The sequence below is a fragment of the Ixodes scapularis genome, unplaced genomic scaffold, assembly GCF_016920785.2.
Source record: "Ixodes scapularis isolate PalLabHiFi unplaced genomic scaffold, ASM1692078v2 PGA_scaffold6__148_contigs__length_123643588, whole genome shotgun sequence".
Classification (NCBI taxonomy): Eukaryota; Metazoa; Arthropoda; class Arachnida; order Ixodida; family Ixodidae; genus Ixodes; species Ixodes scapularis.
The window spans coordinates 11,528,219-11,550,126 of NW_024609881.1; positions in this window are offsets into that span (position 1 = coordinate 11,528,219).

Genomic DNA, 21,908 nt, shown 5'->3' on the forward strand with positions numbered 1-21,908 from the left:
TATTTGCTCACCATGCCGTGTGTCACATCTTTCTCGTTTACAGACATTGTATACAAGCATTGTGCCACCTCAAGTTGACATCACCACACCCCTGCCTACATTTCGCTGTCAGTTGGACGAACTTTTCGTCACTTCATAACGCGTCAGTGTATATGCATATCTATTTCTTTTTTAATGAAAAGGATTTTTGTTTCAGAGTTTTTATTGTACGAGTTGGTGTACCTAAGAGAGGGCCGCTCGGCCGTTTTAGGCCACCCGAAAAATAAAGATTATTTTTATTCTTATTATCATTCCCTCTCGCCAAACATAATGGCGAAGTAACGGGTATCGTATCGTTGTCGTAGTCGCGGGATTAACTTTAATTACTATCTTCAAATGCAGCTCCTCGATTGCACACGGGTACTGCGGGAGCACACGGCTTGGTTTCATAACAGTCAATGCTTCGACAAGTACTCGGCTGGTGACTCGAGTCAAATTGCTGCGGCGACGGGAACAGCCGACCCCTAACACCGTCTGCAGCTTTGCCCGTGCGATGTGGTTGCCAACCTGAGTGCACGGCTGGGATGAACTTTGAGCGGCATACAATCGGGACGAGATCATGTGGCCGCTCATTCTGTCTGAAGCTTGAGGAAGAGAAGCTATTTGTTTATCTAAGTTTGTGGTGACTGCCATTACGAGATATAATCTAGCCCCTGTTTTGAAGGTTGTGAACGTCAATGATTATTGCTGTTCCTTATTTAGTGAAAGCCCTGAAATAGTGGCACGGCACCTTTATTAAAATCATCAAGAGGATAAAAGTATCCCTTTGGTGTAAGTACTAAAACCAAGTCTCTTGCCAAGTACCCAATCTGATTTAAAAAAAAAAGAAAAGACGTTCACAAATATCGATAATGCGAAACTAAAGCGCAGCTCTTGAGGAGGAGGAGGGGAGGGTACGCCCTCCTCCTCCTCTGTACCTTCCGCTCCTCCTCCTCCTCTCCTTCTCCTCTTCCTTCCTCCTCTCCTCCTCCTCCTGCCTTGCTCCTCCTCTCCACCTGCAGCTGAATTCGTTCATGGGTGACGTGACAGGAAGTCGTAACGTCATTTCCCCCGCTAAATTTAGCGGGAAATTGACTTGGCGTTGAGTTCACGTGACGTAAATTTCCCCGCTAAATTTAGCGGAAAAATTTACCCGCGAATTAAAGCGGGGAAATTCCCCCACTAAATTTGGCGTAAAATTTCCCCGCTAAATTTAGCGGGGAAACGTCCCATAATGCAATGCGCGCGGTTACGCCGCCGCCGACGGCAACACCGACGCCGCTCCACCTGAAAACGGGCTCCTAAGAGCTGAGCTTTTAAAGTACATGCTAGTGCGTTTTTTTTGGGGTGGATCTTTTATCACGCATTTTGTTACACAAAAATTGCTGTGGAATTAAAAAAAGCGACTAGCTGCAAAACGATGTTGTTCGAACGCTGATGTTTGTGTTCTGATTGTTCTGAAACCCGGATTGCATTTTCTTTCTCAGTATTCCTGCACTGGAACAGTAAGAAGAAACCTCCGAAATTGGAGTGAGAAAATGAAGGGGAATAAAAATAACCTTGTGCGAAAATGGTGCAATAAGGCCTCACAAGGGAAGCAACTTCTGTTTCGGCGACTGCGACAAATAAAGAAGTGTCATGTGCCCTTTATTCGTATCTATCATTTATAAAAATATGTATCTCCTCTTTAGTTTTTCACGTTGTGATGTTCAGTTACTACAAGCTGGGCTGTATTGCTGTACACGTCTTTCCTGCTGTATCCTCGATATATTTGTCTTTTAGGGCATCTACTCCAATATGCAGCAAGATAAAATTTGCAAGCGGAATTCGTAACTCAGTAGTGAAATGTATTTAAAATTATCAATTCGATTTCAAGATCTTTTTTGTCGTACGCATTGCGCTACATATGGTTTCAAAAATAAGCGTTCGTAATTCAACAAAACCATAAAAGCAATGGTTACTTCAAGGTGTATCAGTGTCTACTTGAGAAATCTGGAACATGGCCTCGGCAAACCACAAACAAGAAAAATATTTAAAATAGAAAAGAAGACAAAAAAGAGTATCTCGAAGAATGGCTCCTGGGGAACTCGGGTGATAATTTATTTATCTTTTACCACACAACGGTGTAGGTGATACGAAATACGCCCTGTATTGCCTTTCTGGCATGTCTAGAGGGGAAGGGCGTTCGAACTTCCCGATAACGATTGTTTTCTGAAGAGTTCGATCTCTAGGAACTTTGCTTTTATTAATTGGACTGTGGCTACGTTTACATGAATGCGATCGTAGCGAATGGAATAGATCGGAGACAAATCACACGCTGCCTACCTTCCTACTTCTTCCTCTTTTACCCATCTGCTATCCATCAAAATAGTCAAATCTCGATTCGATGCGCTAAGGTCGCATTCGTGTGAATGCAGCCCACGTAAACGCAGCCTATGATGTGGGCGGCATTATGCGGCTTGGAAGATGCACGTGCCGTGCACCTCCCACGGACGTTCCATCGTGCGCGGGGGTGTGCGAGGTCAACCAGAAACGACGTTCGAGTTCTTCGGAGTTCGTTTTTATATCAAGCTTTACTGCTTGATATAAAAGCTATGCGCTCATGACCATTGCTTGTATTAATATGAATACTAAAAAGAATTACAGGAGGACGCTTAAGCTTCGCCTTTAAAGGGCAACTCCGCTCAATTCCGAAAAATTTAGGCTTACATGTGATTCCATTTCACAAAGCACTACTCAACAGCTCTGCGTCTTCGGATTCCAGAAATGTGGAATATTATTTGTGTAATCCTAATTTATACATCAGCTGATACCGAAACCGAAACTTCGGTTGCATCAGGCAGCATTGGTCTCGTGTCGTCAGAGCCATGGCACGTCACGTCGAATCACGTGGTCTTGTGACGTTCGCGGGGCGAGGGACAGGACACGCGACGCGGGCAGGTCGCTTCGGATAGCGTGGACGGTGATGGCCCGGGGGAGAGGGGGAAGGGGAGAAGCCGAAAGAGGAGAGGGGGAGCGGAGAAACAGACGGATAAGCGCGCAGGGCAGCGCAAACTAGCGCATCCGCGTTACGGTGATCACGTTGACGCCGTTCAGCCAACACCGGGAGAAACTCATGACGTCATCGTTCAATTTCGCTCTGAGAAGTGAAAACAAACAGAACGTGAGAATAACGTAGTCATGCCTCTGACGTAGTGGCTCAACGTTGGCCGCTCCAACTCCGTCGCATTGACTGCGCTGACGATTGCGCCTCACGTCGCACGCAAAAGTTGGCAGAATTCGGCGACTTGGCTCACTTGAAGGTTTGCTGGCCAGTTTATTAAATATTTAGACGGAATTAGATCGTAAGAGTTGACATAGGGTCTTCCTATATGATACTGAAAAGGGCTACATAGTTTCCTAAATATCAAAAACGAAGCGGAGTTGCCCTTTAAGAGTGGAACGCGATAGCTACACATCTAAACCTCTGCTCTTTCCCAAGCCATACAAGCGTGTGTGCATGGCCTATGTGCAACATGAGGTGTTATGGAAAATATTTGAACGTTTTAATCTAGCAAAATTTATTTTGGAAGGAATCCGCAAGGGGCGTACACAGGGTCTGCTACACATATATTTATTAATAACTCTTTGATGCCCAAAATATTGGGACAAGCATGTCACAAAACAATTTTTCCGCCAATAACAAAAATTTTTACAGCAATATTTATTGCGCGAGGGTGGCGGAGAAAATCTCACCGGAGAAAAGCTCACCGGAGAAAAGCTCACCGGAGATAAGCTCACCGGTGAAAAGCTCACCGGAGATAAGTTCACCGGAGAAAAGCTCACCGCAAAACCGGCAGATGCGGAAAAAAGCTCACCGGCCTTTGAGCGGATGCGGAAAAAAGCTTACCCATTTTTTTTTTGACTTAGCGGATAACACAATTCGCATTCATCACTTCATTAAAAATAAATCATATTTTTTGTAATATTCTTGAAGTTCATTGTGCATATTTACTAATTCCTCAGGAATTAGTAATCTCTAATTCTGTATAACAATGAAGCCGCAAATAAAAAATCAGAACATCGTACACCGGTAAAAGAGACAACAATTTATTGACAGCTGACAGTGCGCCGTCGGTAGCTCTGCCAGATAAAAAGCTTCGTTTTTTGCGAGCTAATATGAATAGCGGTGTGTGAACCGTTTCAGCTCCAAATATCGTGTAGTGCCTAATGTATAAGTAGGTGTCTGTTGATGTAATCAGTGGCGGCTACGCTGTTCTCTTTCTGTTAATTTGACTAACAAACCTTTAGTTTCAAGAACAGCTTCGTCCTGTCGTGTTTCTTGTCTTCACTCCGTCGTCGTCGTTTCAGCGGTTTTCATTATGCATAACGCTTACCAACTCGCCCTATGTGGTATCTTACAGAGGACTACTTCTTATATAGGTCACGAGTAACAACGGTGCCAGTGTGCAGCTTTGAAGGTCATAGGGGGTTCGCCGTAGAAGGGCACTATCACACGAAGGCAACCTGTGGAAGCACCAGCACGAACGGCTAGAACACGTTCATGTTTGTGGAAGAAAGAAGCCTCGATATCCTACTGACTGTTTTATCCTGTTTTCAAAGGTTAACAAAAGCTTCAAAGAGAATTTCAGGCACAGCGTTGTTGCGCATGCACTTTCGAACTTTCGGCATTTACAGCTTTGATTTATAATCATTTATTTATAAAGTTTTCAGTTAGGCCACTTCTTGGAAACTTTCAGTTGCCAAGAAAGTAAGTCACAGAAAACACTCGCCCGCAATTATTAATTGGGAAGCAGTACATTCAAAAAGTATAACAAATAATATAGAAAATACCATCTTCTTATTTACAAAGCTGACGAATTTTAAGGACAATAAATTGATGTATGTTACGCATAATCACGCAGCCTCCATATAAAAAGAAGAAAAAATTATCGGTGAGCTTTCCTCCGCACACTCTAAGAAAAAGTGAGCCCCCCCCCCCCCTAGTAATCATGCCTTTTGAGTCTTGACGGATGTAACTACCCCACAGGCTTACTTAACTGCTCACTGGGCTCGAGCCATTGAGCGTTACCACCCTGTTGGCAAGTGAAAAGCATAAGGTAGTAACGTCTTATAAACTCTTGAATTAAACATTCAAGTACATGCAGCCGTTCAATAGTAAAAGTCACTTCAAAAATTTCAAAAAGTACTTGAAACTTTTTTTTTGTGTGTGTTGGTTACCATTTATTCAAATTTGAACCGGTCGAAACAGGCGTGTGGCTCAGTTCGCCTAAACTGGCAGAAAACAAACATGCCAAAGAGTACAGGCAACCTTGGTAGGCACCTACTAAAACCCGAGGCAGATAAAAAGTATCGCGGTTGTCCGTTTTGGTTCCGTCGCGGGTTTTACCATGTATTGCTAGTAAGCAGTTGGCAGCTGGTGTCGTGCTCGAGGAATTTAACCAAATCTCTAGAAAAGCACAGGAAGCTATGCACAGGCGTGAGTTGACTGGAATGTTCGCCGGACGAGATACTCTTGTCATCTTTTATTGTGCGGTTCAGTAAAGAGCGTGATCTCATTAAAGGTGTGATCGGCGAGTTCTGCGTCCAGATCAGTTGCAAATGGCTTCCTCGGTTCCGCCGAACTTTCACGCCTGTCACACCCAATTTTTTTGCTTTCAAGTGCAGTGAAGTATTACGCATTGAACACCACGACTGAGGCCGGACAGGACGAATGTACACAGATATCTGGGATCATGCCTGTGTATTTGAGTAGTTCTCTGTCTTGGGATATATGATTCGCCTTCACTGGCTCATTTGGCATATTTCATCGAGCATACTCGATAAAAAATGCTTCAAACAAGTGAGTGTCATCCAAGGTGGAGTACTTTGAAGGGGACTAGGATTTCAAGCCTTTCGGCACGCGTTCTTTTTACCTATATAAAGGATTCCAAGTAAATTTCCAACAATAAGGCGGTGGCAAACATACACGTGGTATTCAATTTAGATTTTTTTTTTGTTTTTGTTTTAGAAAAAGTATTGCTGGAGAAGCCAGCAGGTGCAGCGCAGGGAACTATATTCTCGGCGTGCTTTGATGCTTGAGGCCGGTTCAGACACTTGAGTTTGGATGCGTTTGACAGCGTTGCGTCGGGGACCGAAAGCGACTCACCGGCACATCTGTGCTTCGTATGAAGCGTGTATTCCAATTCAAGGAATCGTCTTGGCACGCGATATAAGCAGCAGGGATGTCCTGGTTTCTCGCTGCCGCAACGCAGTCAAACGCAACTGTCTGAACCAGGCTTCATATAATTTAGCATACGTATTTCGCGTTCGTTGTAGGTGAAGGCACGGGCCCGAAAACGGCAATTCTGCACTGTCCTCTTGGCGCGAGCGCGAGCGCATAGAACCAATACCACCTAGAAGACAAGGCCTGCGCATGACGTTTCGTTAGTAGATCCCCGACCCGCCCCAAGCGGCAAACAGCCCGAAGCTTGACGAGAGCAGGGGCCGCGTCGCAACTACGTCGCATTCACTTGCGGCCGCAGCTGGTTGGGTGACTGCTGAGGGCGAGCTGATAGCGAGCTTCCAGTGCATTTGCGACGTACACGCGAACGCTCCCTCGGCCAGGAGCGCGAGCTAGCACGCGCTCCTGGCTTTGAGACGCGCATTTTTAGCGCGCGCGCTCGTTCTGCGGTAGAACGCTTCGAAGCAGCTACCCGAGTATAAACAGCGCCCTCGAAAATGGCGTCCAGTGTCAGCGTCCAGCGTCCAACGAAGGGCTCTTCAGCCCTTCGCGCAGCAGTAAGGCAATTTCGCTCATGCATTTGACGCTCCACGTGAACGTCTAACTTCATCGTATGCTATTTGTAAGAGACATTCGGCGTGAGCATCTGTTTCATTATCTGTTACACAAACCACTGAAGCAGGCGATGGAGCAGACGATGTAGCAGATGATGTTGCTCATCCGGGCTAGCTAGGGGGCGCTGAGGGGATCTACTAGTGATGATGTTTAGAGGAGGAAACGCGCAGGCCTTGTGTTCTAGGTGGTATTGATAGAACGCATATTTGAAAGACAAGCGCTTGAGCAGAAACAATTGTAACGAAAAGAAGAAAACTGAAACAACGCTTCGGGGAGGACCGGCGGACGGGCTTCGCTAGAATCACCTGGCGCGCGCTCAGTGTACTCAACATTTACTCAACCGCCGCTGAAGTCATCCGGATCTGTAAAAAGAGAAAAGAAAATGCATCAGCGTGTTCAGAAAGTTATGATAGCTGAAATTGTTTTCGATAATTAATACAATTAATTAAACAGGCTTCTGTATACTTTAAGTGTAGGCAAGCGAGAAAACGAAACTGATCAAAACGGGGCGTGTAGCCACTATTCAATTTGATTTATAAGCTGCAGTTCACTTTTTCAATGGATTACATAAGAGATACGAGCGCTCACCAAAGGGCAGTAGAGGAAAATAATATATGCGGATAAATCTTGCACAGTCTTTTTGCATTTATGCAAAATATGACAGTGGTCACCATCCTAATCGGTCACAGAAAATACAGCAGTATATAAGCTGGTGGTGTCGACTAGTTGTGCGTATTGGAATATAGAGTGTTAAAATCCCATGTTGTACCGTGCTATTTGTGACCGCGTTCGTGTATGGTATCGTATGGTGTCTGCATGTCGCATATGTGTGCTGTTGAATATGTACTACGTGCATGTCAGGCGAGGCGCTCAGTGCAAAGATTGTTGGTTTCTTTTTTCTTAGTTTGAGCGCTGTCCGTTAGGTGGCGCGTGTCGCCGCCCAATTCAAGGAGTCGCGCGTTTATGTGTCTACTTATTTGAGTGAAAAGCATGGAGGCGGTCCATAGCTCCACGGAGCAGCCACGAAGGGTTCTGTTCTCGGCCTCTCGTCCCAGTGGGATCAATGGATCAGTCCCATAGCCAGTTGAATGGGTGTTCCGCGCGGTGAACAGCGTGCACAGACGCGGTGGGGATTACCAGGGACTTGAAAGTGGATAACGAATGCTAACAGGTGATCAGGAGCGTTGAACGGTCGAAACCGACGCCGCATGAATCGGTGATGCCTCGCCTCGCCGCTGTCATCCGAAAGCGCCGGATCACTTGCGGCAAGCACAGGAAGCAGATTCTCTGTTCAATAAAGACATAATTTCATTAGTCGCCATACGATTCCTTTGAATGTTTTCTGGCCGCGAAGTAAATGCAGCGGGCCGCGGGAAAGCAGTCGCGGACAAACCCCCTCGAATGCCTCCCCTCACATCGCCGCCCCTACTCGTTATATGTGCGGTGCCGGGGCTTCGAGGCGCGTTTTGGAGTGTTTTAGTGCGCACGGAAGGCAGCGAACGGGCATGCGCACTTGAGAATCGTATTTTAGCAAAAAGCAGTCCAGCTCGCTAGGCCTTACTCGTATTGCTCCACTATCGCTTGCCAGCCGCCATGTTGCTTTTGGGGGTGCTCACTGTGACTACCTGTTGATTTCATGCCGCGTGACTACGTATGTGGTCGTAAGTATTACTAATGGGGGGTAGCGATATTTGTGACGGCTTCTGACTACTCCAAATGTAGTACCCTACGACTATCCTTTTGTTGAAAGTGCATACGCTCAATGGCCGGTGAGCTTTTCTCCGCATCCGGCGGTTTTGCAGTGAGCTTTTCTCCGGTGAGCTTATCTCCGGTGAGCTTTCTCCAGTGAGCTTTTCTCCGGTCAGCCTTTCTCCGGGATTCGTCCTCTTCCGTTAGACAGGGGTGTCCGATGTCACCACTCGTGTTCGCGATGTACCTGGAACCCTATTGTTTAAGCGTCATTCAAAGTGAAAGCGTACAAGGTTTTAAAACAGATTCTGTTGAGACAAAGGTACTGTCTGTGTCTTATGCAGACGACATAACTGTATTTTGAATTGATAAAAAACCATAGAGGAGGTTTTACAACTCACCGAGTCAATTAGCGAAGCCACTGGCGCAGTTGTCTACCTTGATGAGTGTGCTGGCGTGTGGCACGGTACTTGGGCCATCATGCCTTTAGTGTACGAGGGCTTACGATGGGAATGCACAACCTGCAAGTACCTTCGAGGCCCATTTCAATATCTAGCGAAAACAAAGTCCTACTGGGAAGCTGTCACCGAAGACATTAAGAAACCTACTGCCTCATGGCATAATCGTGGCTTGATCATTTTTACACGGGCAACCGTCCGTAATATCTTTTTGACCGCGAAAATTTGGTATGTTCTTCAAGTGATCTGCTGCCCACGAATTTGTAACCAGAAAATGCGCCGCGTGTTTGCATTGTTTATCTGGTCGTCGAGAAGCGAGCCGATGCGTCGCGACAACTTTTTACGACCTGTGGCCAAGCGAGGAGCTGGAGTGTAGCAACTTTTCATCCGCTAAACTATGCCTTGATTTTTTAGTTTTCTACGTGACCAACGACTCCCTTTTTTCGTGTGATGTTTCAGAAAAGGCTCAGACACGCCCTACCTTCCTTTCTTGTGGCGTCAAACTCGGGACATCCGGCTAGACCCACTGGGTTTATAAAGGAAGTTATACACTTTTAGCGAAAATGTAATATTACACCCTGTTGACACCCCATTTTCACTCATTAGCACAACTCTCACACGCTCTGCGAGTGATAAATCGTCAAAAAATTACTTGGGGTAGTAAAAATTAGTGTTTCGGTTTCGTATTACACGACTAGGCGTGTAAGCAACACTGAAAGCACTCCAGCCCAACACCCCAAAACGTCGAGCGCCATATTGCTTTTGCCTCGAAGCGGTACGGCGGTCGTAGGAGTCGAAGGTGGGTGTTTGATTTTTTTTATCATATTTGCATAGAATGTAGCACGTTTAAAATTTTTATTACGTGCCGTTCAAGAACGTTAGATTTGTTTTGAGCAAGCCGGCTCAGATCCCTATCGTTGATCGCGCAATAGCGTTGGTCCCGATTCACACAACCGGCGTTTAGCCACTCCGTCGGTTCTTTTGCGCGAGCTGAGGCGGTGTGAACCCTACGAACTGTGGTGCACAAATATAGCACAATTAGGCACCGCTATCGTCCTGGTGGAAGCTGCAGAGAGCGGAAACCGAAGACACCGTCGCATAAAAGTGACGAAGCCGCAATCCTGCGCTGGTCGTTGTCCCGCCGCTTTAACCGGCACTATCCACACTTCGCTGCTGGGTGTCTCGTATTTTGACGATGTAAAGAGACTAGGCAAGCGCGAGAATCCTCTATATCGTTTTCTCCGTCGCCTGCGTGGAGGAAACATGGTGGCGATCGAAACATATGCTCATGCAGTCCGTCAGTCAACTTGGACAATCCCCCTGTTGTCCCTCAATCCTATCGCATTCCTTCACTGCGTTTGTGACAACAACAACGTTTCCCCAGTGTGAAAGCTTTCAGTCAAAACGGGCTACAAACTGTGTTGTGCATTGCATGTAGCCCTGAGGGAATTCTTTGCCGGAGACACCGGCATATTAGTTTCATTGGTAAGGTGACGGGCCACTAACGTGTTTGGCAAATGAAGCGATCACAAAGTAAGTAGAAATGCAAACAATGCTGAATGAATATTAAGGTGGTCGTAGCCAGAGCCTGCCAGTTGGAATTTCTAAACAGCAACCTTTAAGAGTATAGTCTGCGGTAACTTCTTTTTGCACTTCGGATTGAAATTTCAAACACACAGCCACTCCACAAAGCTGTCAAAAATCATGTGAACAACAGCAGTCATCGTCCCCGGTTCGGATGAGCGAAGCCTTAGCTTGATGATAGGAACGGCGGTCTATACTTCTTGGTTGTTTCAATCACGACCTCGCACAGCTCAACAGACAAACAAATCGTGGAAACACATATCCTGCGCTGGCTTGCAAATCACAGCACGCAAGCAGGGTAGATAGGAGAGCAGAAAACACAGGCAATGAGCACACGCAGGCGTGCAACTTCCTTGCTTTTTCCCTCGGCGTATGATCGGTTTGCTGCATCATTCCGTAAGCACGTCGACATTCGAAAGTTGAGCCTGACCTGTCTTGCAGTGCCTTGTGGAACGGCAAGTATCACCCACCGTACCGCCAGGCACTGCAGGGCTCGCAAATGTGTGAACAGTGTTTTGCAATAAAGGCCATGATCGGGCAGCAAGTGCCCATCTAAAGACATTTAATATTGATTGGCATTAAACTAAGCTTTGCGCTTCATCACGTAGCAAGCAAGGGTGAGGTGTAATTCAAGAACATTTAATGTTCGACGTGTTTAATACTTTGTGGCGCTTTCCCATCTGTTTCGGTGTCACAGAGTTTGTTCAAATTAATAAAAATAAATCAATGATCCACTCTGAACCTAAACGGGAAATTCCGGGAAAAGAACAAAATAGCTAAGTTCGACCGGTGACTATCGCTAGGTCAACGCCTGGTGTATAATCAGTATAGAGAAAGACGATGACACAGGGAGGATAAGCAAATAAAAGATTAGACTTAATAAAGTGAAAAACTAAGCTGCACACGTCAATAAAGCACTCAACACAAACCACACTCCAACTCGACGCTATGGAGCCCTGCGAGCCGGAAACTAATACTAAAAGGACTCAACGCTCATAAAACAGGAACAAGCCAACAAAACAGTGACGAAAACCCGACACTAACTAACAATGAGAGCAAACCGAGATGGAACTCGAACGTTACCGCTACACACATGGGATAATCCCCAAAACAGTCGCGACAGAAAGTAGCAGTGCGTAAAAATCGTCCCAACGTTCAACAGTTCGTACTTTAGAGCCAGAGGATGAAGTAGACCAGTCAAAGAAAACCAGGCTTAGCTTTCCGGTAGGTGCCGAGTCCAGAGCAGTCCGTAGTCTGGAGTTGTCGGCCCAAGAACGGCGTCTCGAAGTCCAGCGGTCCAATTAGAGGCTTGATGAGGTCGACACCGCGCACCACACAGCCACACACGCTTCAGCACAACAAACTCGAACACTTGCCCGACAGGCAGGGCTGAAGCCAAAAATTACACGTTCCAAGACTCATCTGCAGGGAGTAACCGCGTTGAGCAGCGATCCGCCCAGCTCTGGGGTTGGACTACCTTCTTTGTTCCCGAACCCCCTATTATAGGCTCGTCTACCGACCAACCTCCCGTTTCCCCGCCTTTCGGGTCAGTCACCTTTCAAGAAAAACAAAGCTAGACAGCAACGACCCAAATGGCAAAACTTATTACATTTTTCCGACAACCATACATACGTGCCCATCCATTCCCCTGTACGAGTCCAAAAACATCAATTATCGCCGATACATAGAACACGACAGGCGGCAGACTGTGCAAAGCCACCGCCTTCGAAAAGCGCGCTAGTCAGCGCAAACATCTTTGTATATCGGCGGCGCCCCCGCATGTCAAATCGGCACCATACGCGAGCCAGCACACTCACCCCTCCGTCCGCGAGGTCAAAGCCACAAACTGTGATCTGGGATGATCCGCGTCGCCCGTCAACAAAAACCCATCCCGCAAACGAACAAACCCGTTAGGGACTTAGAAAGGAACTATGACGCGACGAACTGAGATTAAAAGCGGCACCTAACCGTATTGACACTTAGGGTGGTCCGAAAAAAAGATCATACAATATTAAAAGGAAAACAAGGTAAAGCCTGAATTTGTGACACCCGGTTCCTCCATCCTGTGTTTATTTTGTGCTTCTTTTACCACGAAGCAAGACATTATTACAGCCGTAGGCACCTGATGTCATTCCCGTCTGCGATCATAAGATTATGGCTTTGTTGCAAATTTACCCAAATGAATCCGAATTACTCCGGCGGGTCGTGTCACGTGACAACACAGGTTGAAAAACGCTGGACACGGGTAGCTTTTAGAACGCCAAGGTACAAAACTCTTACCCTGGAGTTAGATCGAGTAAATTTTGGAACACGCCCTATAGGATCCCAACTGCCGGCAGCTAAGTGTCACTTACGTCCGGCTTGTGCATACAGTGCAACGTTTTTTTCTATTTAACTGATCATCACTTTACAGCCTGGGCATCTGTTCTTGTAAACGACACTAGTGCTACATGTTAAACGGCTCTAAAGCATTGGAGCAAACTCGCATCTCATTATTTTTTAGCTGAATAAACTTTGTTTGGCTATGCTTGATATGAGATCTTTATGTTTTAGATTTAATTTTCTCATATGGACACGTTACATTATAGCAAAAAAATATTTCTATAGTACAGAGATGTCCATATTAAGGAGACATTACTGTATCATCTTTGGAACTAGTTTGCCACAGCGAGTGTTATAATATGCAATGATTTTTTATGCAGTACCTGCCTTTCCTTACCCCTCATCAGGACAACTGAAAAAGCGACTTTGCGCCAAAATGACGGATGGCAAGTATTCCAAGTGTCGTCACCTATAGTGGCCATGTGCTATGTGTTCGCATCATTGTAGGCCGACCTTGGAGCACTTTGAAAAGGAGCTTTCGCCGTGTGCACTGTATGAGCGTGTACAATATGGGGCACATACTGTCAGAAAAATTATGAGAGGCAACATGCGGGCGCGTGTCACTTGGTAAAGGCAGAGCAGCCTAGCAAGTGTCACGCATGCGCACTGAGGGGCCCTGGTTTGAACAGCCGAGGTAGAAGTTTCAGCGGCGTTGTCACCGCCCTGGCGGCTTGTCGCCGAAGTATAAACGGGGTTTGCTAGCTTTGCTGGTGGCTGGCTTTGTGTAGTGTGTGTAGACCGGGAACATAGGCTTATAAACTTCGGCAACCAGAATACTATGCGGCTCTGGTGTTTTGGTACGAGCAACAGAGGTGACACAATCTGCAACGACTACCTACGACCACCCACCGCAGCGGTGGGTGGTCGTAGGTAGTGTGACGGTGGGTGGTCGTGGTACACTTGGGTATCGGGTGCAGGTTCTTAAAGATAGCGCCCCCTTTGTGATATGACTGCGTAACATAAAACTTTTTTTTTCAAAGACGTTTTATTCGCATTGCGTAAAAATAACTTGAAGCGTATTTAACAAAGGTCAAGGTTCAACGCATTGTACAAATACCATAAATGATTGCACCGAAAACCGTGGTCATGTCTGTAACGTATTAACTGATGTTGAATAAAGTATGTTCTGCTAATACGTTTTTTCTAAAACAAACTTTGGGATGAACAGAATTGATGATTCGGCTTTGCAAGTCGTCTTTAAACGCTAGAGAAAAAAATATATAGGAAAATTCTAAACACGTAATTTAGCGGGGTTTTTCTTTTTTTTTTTGCTGACGCATTCTCCGGTTTATATTACCCCATCTTAACTTTTCATCTGTCTTGGTTACACTTATAAATTAAAGCTATAACCTGCCATGCTAAATAAACATTTCAAGATCTTGTATGTTTTATCGCACTAAATGTTTTAGACCAGTTCTCCACGACAAAAGAATTAGTGAATTAATAAAACGTATTTCTCTATTGTGGGGGTGTTTGCACTTGGCGAGTTAGAAAACGGATTGGAGTTTCCGGAATCACAGAGGATAAACTCTTAATACCTGCTTTTTCGCGAGCAAGCATGGGGTGCTTAGAGCGCGTAACGTCGTCGCCACATCATCACCTCTCCTCCACTTTGTCGCGTCTTCAGAGATGGCAATCCTGGCGGAAGCTTAGGTCCAGTAGGTTAAAGTGTGAGTTGCCAGGAGTGAAGGGCTAGAGGCGACTGGCGGGCGCAGCGTGGCAACAGTGGCAAGAGTCATTTGTAGCTTGCTCAGGTCCCGCTACGTAGTCGAAAGGTGAAGTTTGGCAAACGACAAGGTGGAGTCCTTGCTATTTTGTGAAGGGCTCTTGAGAACATTCATTTTGGCCGGTGAGGCATTTTATGAACAAGAACTTGTGTATATTATTGGCGGTCGCGATGTTGCTCATCTTAAGGCCGTTTTGAGGCTTGTTTCTTGAACTGTGCGCGCATTTTGGTGAGTTGGCGGCAAGTCTCCGCGAGGGAAGAATCTGACCAGACTGTATACCATCAGTGGTAATATAGGGAATAAATTCCGGCCGTATGTGGAGGTATTGTTGGAGTCTTGCTACTCTCTTGGGCTATTTTAAGTTTATCGTTTATGCTCGAACTTTCCATGATGAGATGTCAGAAATCATTGGTGGATGGTTACTTTAAAATGTTTTAAACTCTACCAGAGCCGTATTTGCTTTATAAATTGCTCGAATAATCACATCACAGAGGCATGTGAGAAAAATGAAGCTCACTATGCTGTAATCAACACTGCAAAATGATCGATGATTGGTTTGTTTTTTGCACTAACATCAATTTTAGTTAGCTCCCTTTTTTTAGCTTCTGAACATACTAAAAACGATGACTGTGTAAAAGAGACTTTCTTTTTAGCCTGTTAGCGCGAAGATAGCTTAGAAAAAAGTTATAATTATTCAGGACCTATTTAAATTTGAAATGTTTTCTTTCTTAATACTGTAGTTAAATATAGTTATAATTTACCACATTTATCTACGCATCATAAGCAAAACCGATGTGACAAATATCTTATTCTCTGCAGGTGTTTGTTAAATATATTCGGAGCAACATTTTATTATGCGCCACGTTTCTGTCCTTTCCTGGTAGAGTAGTTTACTTGTGTGGTAAAGTTCTAATGTTGTGCGTAATTTTATGCAAAATAGCAATTTAACGGTCCGTAGACGATTCCACTTGTTAAGGCGAATGCTTGGGATCTTATTGAAACACGTAACTGAGCGGTGAGATCAGCTCTGCTCACACAAATGATGACAATGAACAAAAACTGCGTCCTGTACTTTCTTTTATGGTCCTTTTTTAGTGTGAGCCGTTCTCACCGTTTGAAAGCACCGTTCTATATATTCTCTTTTTAACGATCGCGTGCCCCCACTGCGCACTCGGTTGTACCCATTCGGAGTAAAATCTGCAAATTCCCAGATGTCAGATGGCTCGATCATTCTCAGAAAGAAAGCTTAGCCACGTAAGCGACCTAAAGCGTGTGGGGATTCCTGCGGTCTCCCTTCCCTGATGGCTGTGATAACGGCCGCGGGTCGGAGCGCTCGGCCAGCCTTCGCCGTAAGTTCCGACCTGTTCGTGAGGCGGAGGGCCACCTGGCTTGGGGGGCACTCCTCTCACTCTCTCCCGGGAGGACCCCTTTCCGTTTCCGCACTCGGATGCGTATCACTGCTGACAGGCGAGGAGGCTTTCGCCTTGACTTTTCCCGCTTTCGGGAAGGGGGACTCATCCGGCGACCGCGAAAGAGATAGGATGTGTGTCGGCGTCTTCTCCGACGCTTCTCCTGTCTTAGCTCTCCGGAACCCCGCGTCTGGCCAGGTAAGGACCTTTTCTTACCCTGCCGGCGCGGGGTGCATTTTGGATGGGGACATAGTAGTTCACTTTGAAGAGTATCTTAATAAATGCTCCTGGACTCTGTCCTTACTCTGGTACGTGTGTCTTTTCTTCCGCTATGTTCGAGAGAGTGAGACAAGGTAGACGATCATTGGCACCGACGGAGGCAATTAATCGAACCGACCCACGGTAATGCAGCCCTAAACGTCGTCTACATTGCCGCGAAGATGTGGGGACCGCGCTACTAGGTTTGACGTCTCCTTTGAGATATCGCCGCTGTTGAGACAACCCTTTGGTTACTCTATCGGTACATGTGTTGGTAGCAAGCAATATCCCACAAGCGCCGTTGTGGTTGAACTTCGCGGTTGCCCACCCCTAGAACATTCTGCGTACTGACAATGCCTGCCCAACTGCTGGTTCACGGCGAAGCAAATTCTGCCAATCACGCCGTGGCCAATCCTGGTTGTGAAGTCACGAATGGAAATCATTACAGGGCGCCCCCGAAACTTCTAGACGCTGATAGCCTTAGTTAATTTTTTTTTTAAATCGCAGGGCATGGGATATTCCCTTACTGAAATGTCATATATGACCCAGATATATCTGATAGAGGGCCATATATGGGCATATAAATAGACATATACGGTCATATATTTCCATACAAGGGCTGAAATCAGGGCAGATATGGTAGGGTGACACCATATATGACGACATATATTGCCAGTTAAACTCATATATGGTGCCAGTGGCTGCCATATATGAAAATATAGGATGCCTGATAGTCCTGTATATGGCACTCTATGGTGCCAGTCAACATGTAGATGCAAGTAGCACTCCGCGTCGGCCGGTATCGGAACTACGCCGGCCCGCCCATGGTAACAGGATGGCAGCGCCTGGCCATGGGCACCGGGGAGCTACCGGCCCCGGCCGGCGTCGGAGTTTCGTCTTGCTCATTGGCGAGCCCAGCCGTAGAAGTTACAGTGACTGGCCGGCATCGGGTTTTTGCTGTCGTTGCTGGCTAGTCTTTCCATGGAGGTTCCAGTAACTGGCCGGCACCGGTATTTTGCTGTTTTTGATGGCCAGTATTTACATGGAAGTTCAGTAACTGGCCGGCATCGGTATTTTGCTGTCTTTGATGGCCAGTATTTACATGGAAGTTCAGTAACTGGCCGGCATCGGTATTTTGCTGTCTTTGATGAGCAGTATTTACATGGAAGTTCAGTGACTGGTCGGCATCGGCGCTTTGCTGTTCGCAGGATGGCGATCCCCGGGACCTTCCGTTTACTGACCGGCATCGTTCTATATTTTTTTTTTGCCTTTTTCACTACGCAGTCACGTCATTGAGATTCGGACGAACTGCGGCGATTCATATGTAGCGAGTGGAAATGTTTGCGTTGATCAATCCTTCGTAAATGATTGCCGACGCTGGCGTATTTGATCCCACCATGGCAAAGCTGACGTGTTTTATCGCGAAAACGCAAAAAAACAACAAAAAAAACAATGCCGTGAGGAAGAAGGGTGCCTGGAGAACGGTGCCGACGACAGCATACACATGGAAAATATTTAAAATAATAAAAACTGATACACAAAGGTGACAGAAATTTTTAAATAATAAAAAGTAATACTAAAAGATGAGAAAAAGTATTTAAACTAAAAACTAATACAAAGAGGTTAGAAAAAATATTTAAAATAGTACAAGATAGTACAAAATAGTACAAAATAATACAAAATAATACAAAATAATACAAAATAATACAAAATAATACAAAAAGGTGAGAAAAAAAAATTAAAAATAAAAACGAATACAAACAGGTGAGATAAAATATTTAAAATAATAAGAACGAATACAAAAAGGTGGAAAAAACATTTAGAAATGAAAAAAAAGTGAAACCAACCAAATAGCGTCTACCGCGATTCGAACAAACGACCACGAGCTCAGCACACCGGGGTGCCAACACAGTGCGCTACCGCCGCTTTTTTTTTTTTTTTTTTTTGTCTAGCCTCCCACTCAATTCGTTGATGAACCTTGAGCGATCATTACGTGTAGGCACGTTAAACGTGCGAGGCTTATGTGCCAAACGTCGTCAGTACCAGGTAAATCGCTTATTTATAGAAAAAGACCTGGACGTGGTCGCGGTTCAAGAAACGAAAATGGAAAGCGAGGCCCAGACAGAGAATCTGGTGCGACTTTTTGAAGCAAGGTACGACGTGTGCGTCAGCCACGCTAAGCGGACGTCGGGAGGTTGTCTTTTATTTCTAAAAAAGTGTAGTGGGACCGTTGAACAAGTGATTAGCTGCGATGCAGGCCGACTTGTGTTATGTGATTTTGTTATTTCTAATTTCAAGTTTCGTGTTCTGTGCATATATGCCCCTACAAAGGTGGAGGAACGCGTAGTTTTTTTCGAGCATATTGAAAGGTATGTTAACACAGATCGACTGGTAATTCTGTTGGGGGATTTTAATTGCGTTTGTGCGCCCCAAGATAGATCGAACAGCGCGCGGTATAGAGATGCAAGTTCAGTTATGTTAAACAATATGCTGGATCGATATGAATTAGAGGACGTAGCTCACTGCGCGTCAAGTGGCAGGCATATACAGTACACGCATTTCCAGGGCACGAGTCACGCGCGATTAGACCGGACTTACGTTTCCCTCGAACTTATTAGCTCTTGTAAACAATATTCAGTCGACCCCGTGTCATTTAGTGATCATTCCCTTGTCTCCTTTTTAATTTGTTCTTCTAAAGAAACGCCTAAGAGGTTCGTTTGGGATTTATGGAAATTTAATACGAAGCTTCTAAATGATGATTTCTTTTTAACTGCGGTGCGTCACCAGCTTCAAGAATTCGTAAACTCTCAAGGGGAAGGGGTTGGGGTTAAATGGGAACTGTTTAAACAGGAAATTAAAATGATAGCCATAGAACGATCGAGTTTATTGAAGCATGAGGAAAATAAGAAAAAGAGTGAACTAAAAGACCTGCTGCAGACGGTAATGAAAGAAGAATGCCGCTCGCCCGGTTTTTTCACGGACGAGATTATCAGTATTAAAAAGCGCTTGAAAGTTCTGGACAACGAACAATATAAGGGGGCTATGGTGCGAGCGAGATGGAAGCGGGTGTCACTTGGCGAGATACCCACTAAAAGGGCTATCGGGGAGGAACGAAGATACGCGAGTAAAAATGAGATACGCGAGATTACGTATCGAGGGGTTCTGTCTGGTGATAAGGATTTCATCGAACGGGCGTTTGTGGAATACTATAAAGAGCTTTTTAGTTACCGCGCGCCCAAAAAGAAGGGATTTCGAAGCGTTTATTTGCCGTTGATGCCCAGACTGGCAGACGACATAAAAGAAAAGCTAGAGCTACCCATATCGTTGGCAGAAGTAGAACGAGCCATCGACCATTTAAAACCCGGAAAGTCACCCGGTCCTGATGGTTTGGGCGCTGATTTTTATAAAGCATTCAAAGACAAGCTTGCCCCCGTTTTGCATGATGTGTTTTCCGAAGCGTATCGTGTAAAAGTTTTTCCTCCTTCTTTTTTGTGCACTCATACGATTTTTATACCGAAAAGTGATGATCCAGTGAAACTCCGTAGTGTAGGAGCGTATCGCCCAATTACTTTGACGAATGTAGATTATAAAATTTTGATGAAAATATTAGCAGAGCGGATGCAAAGTGTGATAAGCGTTATTGTCGGCCCGCACCAGACTTGTGGTATCAAAGGACGAAGTATTGTTACAAACGTTCATGTGGCAAGAAGCATTCTGGAATGTTGCGATAGTATGGAACGGAGAGTCGCTATGCTACAGGTCGACTTGGAAAAGGCCTTCGACCGTGTGTCACATGATATTCTTTTTTCTATTTTAGATCACGTCAATGTTGGTTCAGTCTTGTGTGAAGGAATACGTATGGCATACCAAAATTGCGCCACCCGTCTTGTGTTGAACAAACGTGTGAGTGAGCGTGTTGGTCTTTTTTCTTCTGTGAGACAAGGATGTCCACTTTCGCCTCTGCTTTTTTGCATTTTTCTTGAACCCTTTTGTTTAAGCATTCTTCGTAGTAGTTTCGTTAGAGGTTTTAATTTACAATCCACTGAAGTACGGATTTTGTCATATGCGGATGATGTGGCGATTTTTTGCGTCGACCAAAAAAGCGTGAAGAAAGCCATAGAGTTGACGGAACTGTTTTGCGAACATACGTGTAGCGCCGTTAACTTTGAAAAGTGTTTGGGCATTTGGCACGGCGATTGGCCTTCCAAGCCGAGTGTGTTTGAACGCGTTGTATGGTCCGACCTGCCATCTCGCTATCTTGGTGTACCTTTAGATCACTACCGCGACACTGATGAGTACTGGCGCAATGAAACTGAGGCTTTGCGCGCTAAAGCGAACAAGTGGGGAGGCAATGGGTTATCAATTTTTGCTCGTGCATCTGTATGTAACATGTTTCTTGCAGCAAAAGTTTGGTACGTGTTACAGGTGTTACATTGCTCACGTATCAACATTCAGCGCATCCATCGTGTGTTCGCGGTTTTTATTTGGAGCTCAGTATGGGAGAAGACGAGCCGAACCAATCTTTTTCGACGAGTCAGCGTTGGTGGCCTAGGCCTTTCGCATCTGTTCGTAAGACAGCTGGTCAGCAGATTTATTTTTCTTCGGGACCAGAAGGACCCATTTTTACGCACGGTCATTCAAACAAGGCTACACAGTTTTCTTCCTGGTTTTATTGTTTCGTCTAACGTAACTGTGAGTGGTTGCGTACGCGGGTATCTAAAAGAAGTGATTGGCGCTTATCAATTTTTAACAACGCGGTTTTCTTTAGACTATTTGTGTGGTGTTACGCGTAAACGGCTGACGAAAGATGTGATAGATATAATTTTTCCCACACCATTGTACCGTATGTTGTATAGTGAAGGCCCGGGGCAAGACGTGTTGAAACGAGTTAAGAGAATGTTTATCCCCGCACACATTAAAACCTTCTTTTTCAAGTTGCATAGCCAAACGTTGCCCGTCAAAGCTTGGCTAGCGGAGAAGGGAGTACCCATCGCTTGGACCGACAACTGCATACTCTGTAAAAAACGGGAAACTATTGAACACGTTTTCTTATACTGCTGGGACGCGGTATTCTTTTCGGACGTTTTGCAAAGGACTCTCAGAAAGGACCTCCCACTTACGCCCCAAGGAATTCGGTTTTTACCAGTTGAAGAAGACGAAGGTGTGCCCCTAGACACGATCATGCTGTTGGGCCTTCACAGTTTATGGCTGTGCCGCTTGGCAGTGCGTCATGCAGATATAGATGTGCGTCCTGTGCATAGATATTTTGTTGAGCACGTGTGTTTTATGCGTGAATTGTACATGGCCCAACAAACTCGGCCTGAATGGTTGCCACTTCTAGAGGAGCTGGCTAACCTTAAAGATTTTTAGCTTTTCGCGTCAGCCAGGTGGGTTGGCGCCTTTTAACCCGGTTTTGAGCATGTGTTGTTGCTTTGTAGTACTGTCAAAACCAGGCAATAAAGAAAAAAAAAAAAATGCGCTACCGCCGCTTGGATGATCTCAGCTACCTTTCGAGAAGGTTGAATGTCTGCTGAATTTCATTTTC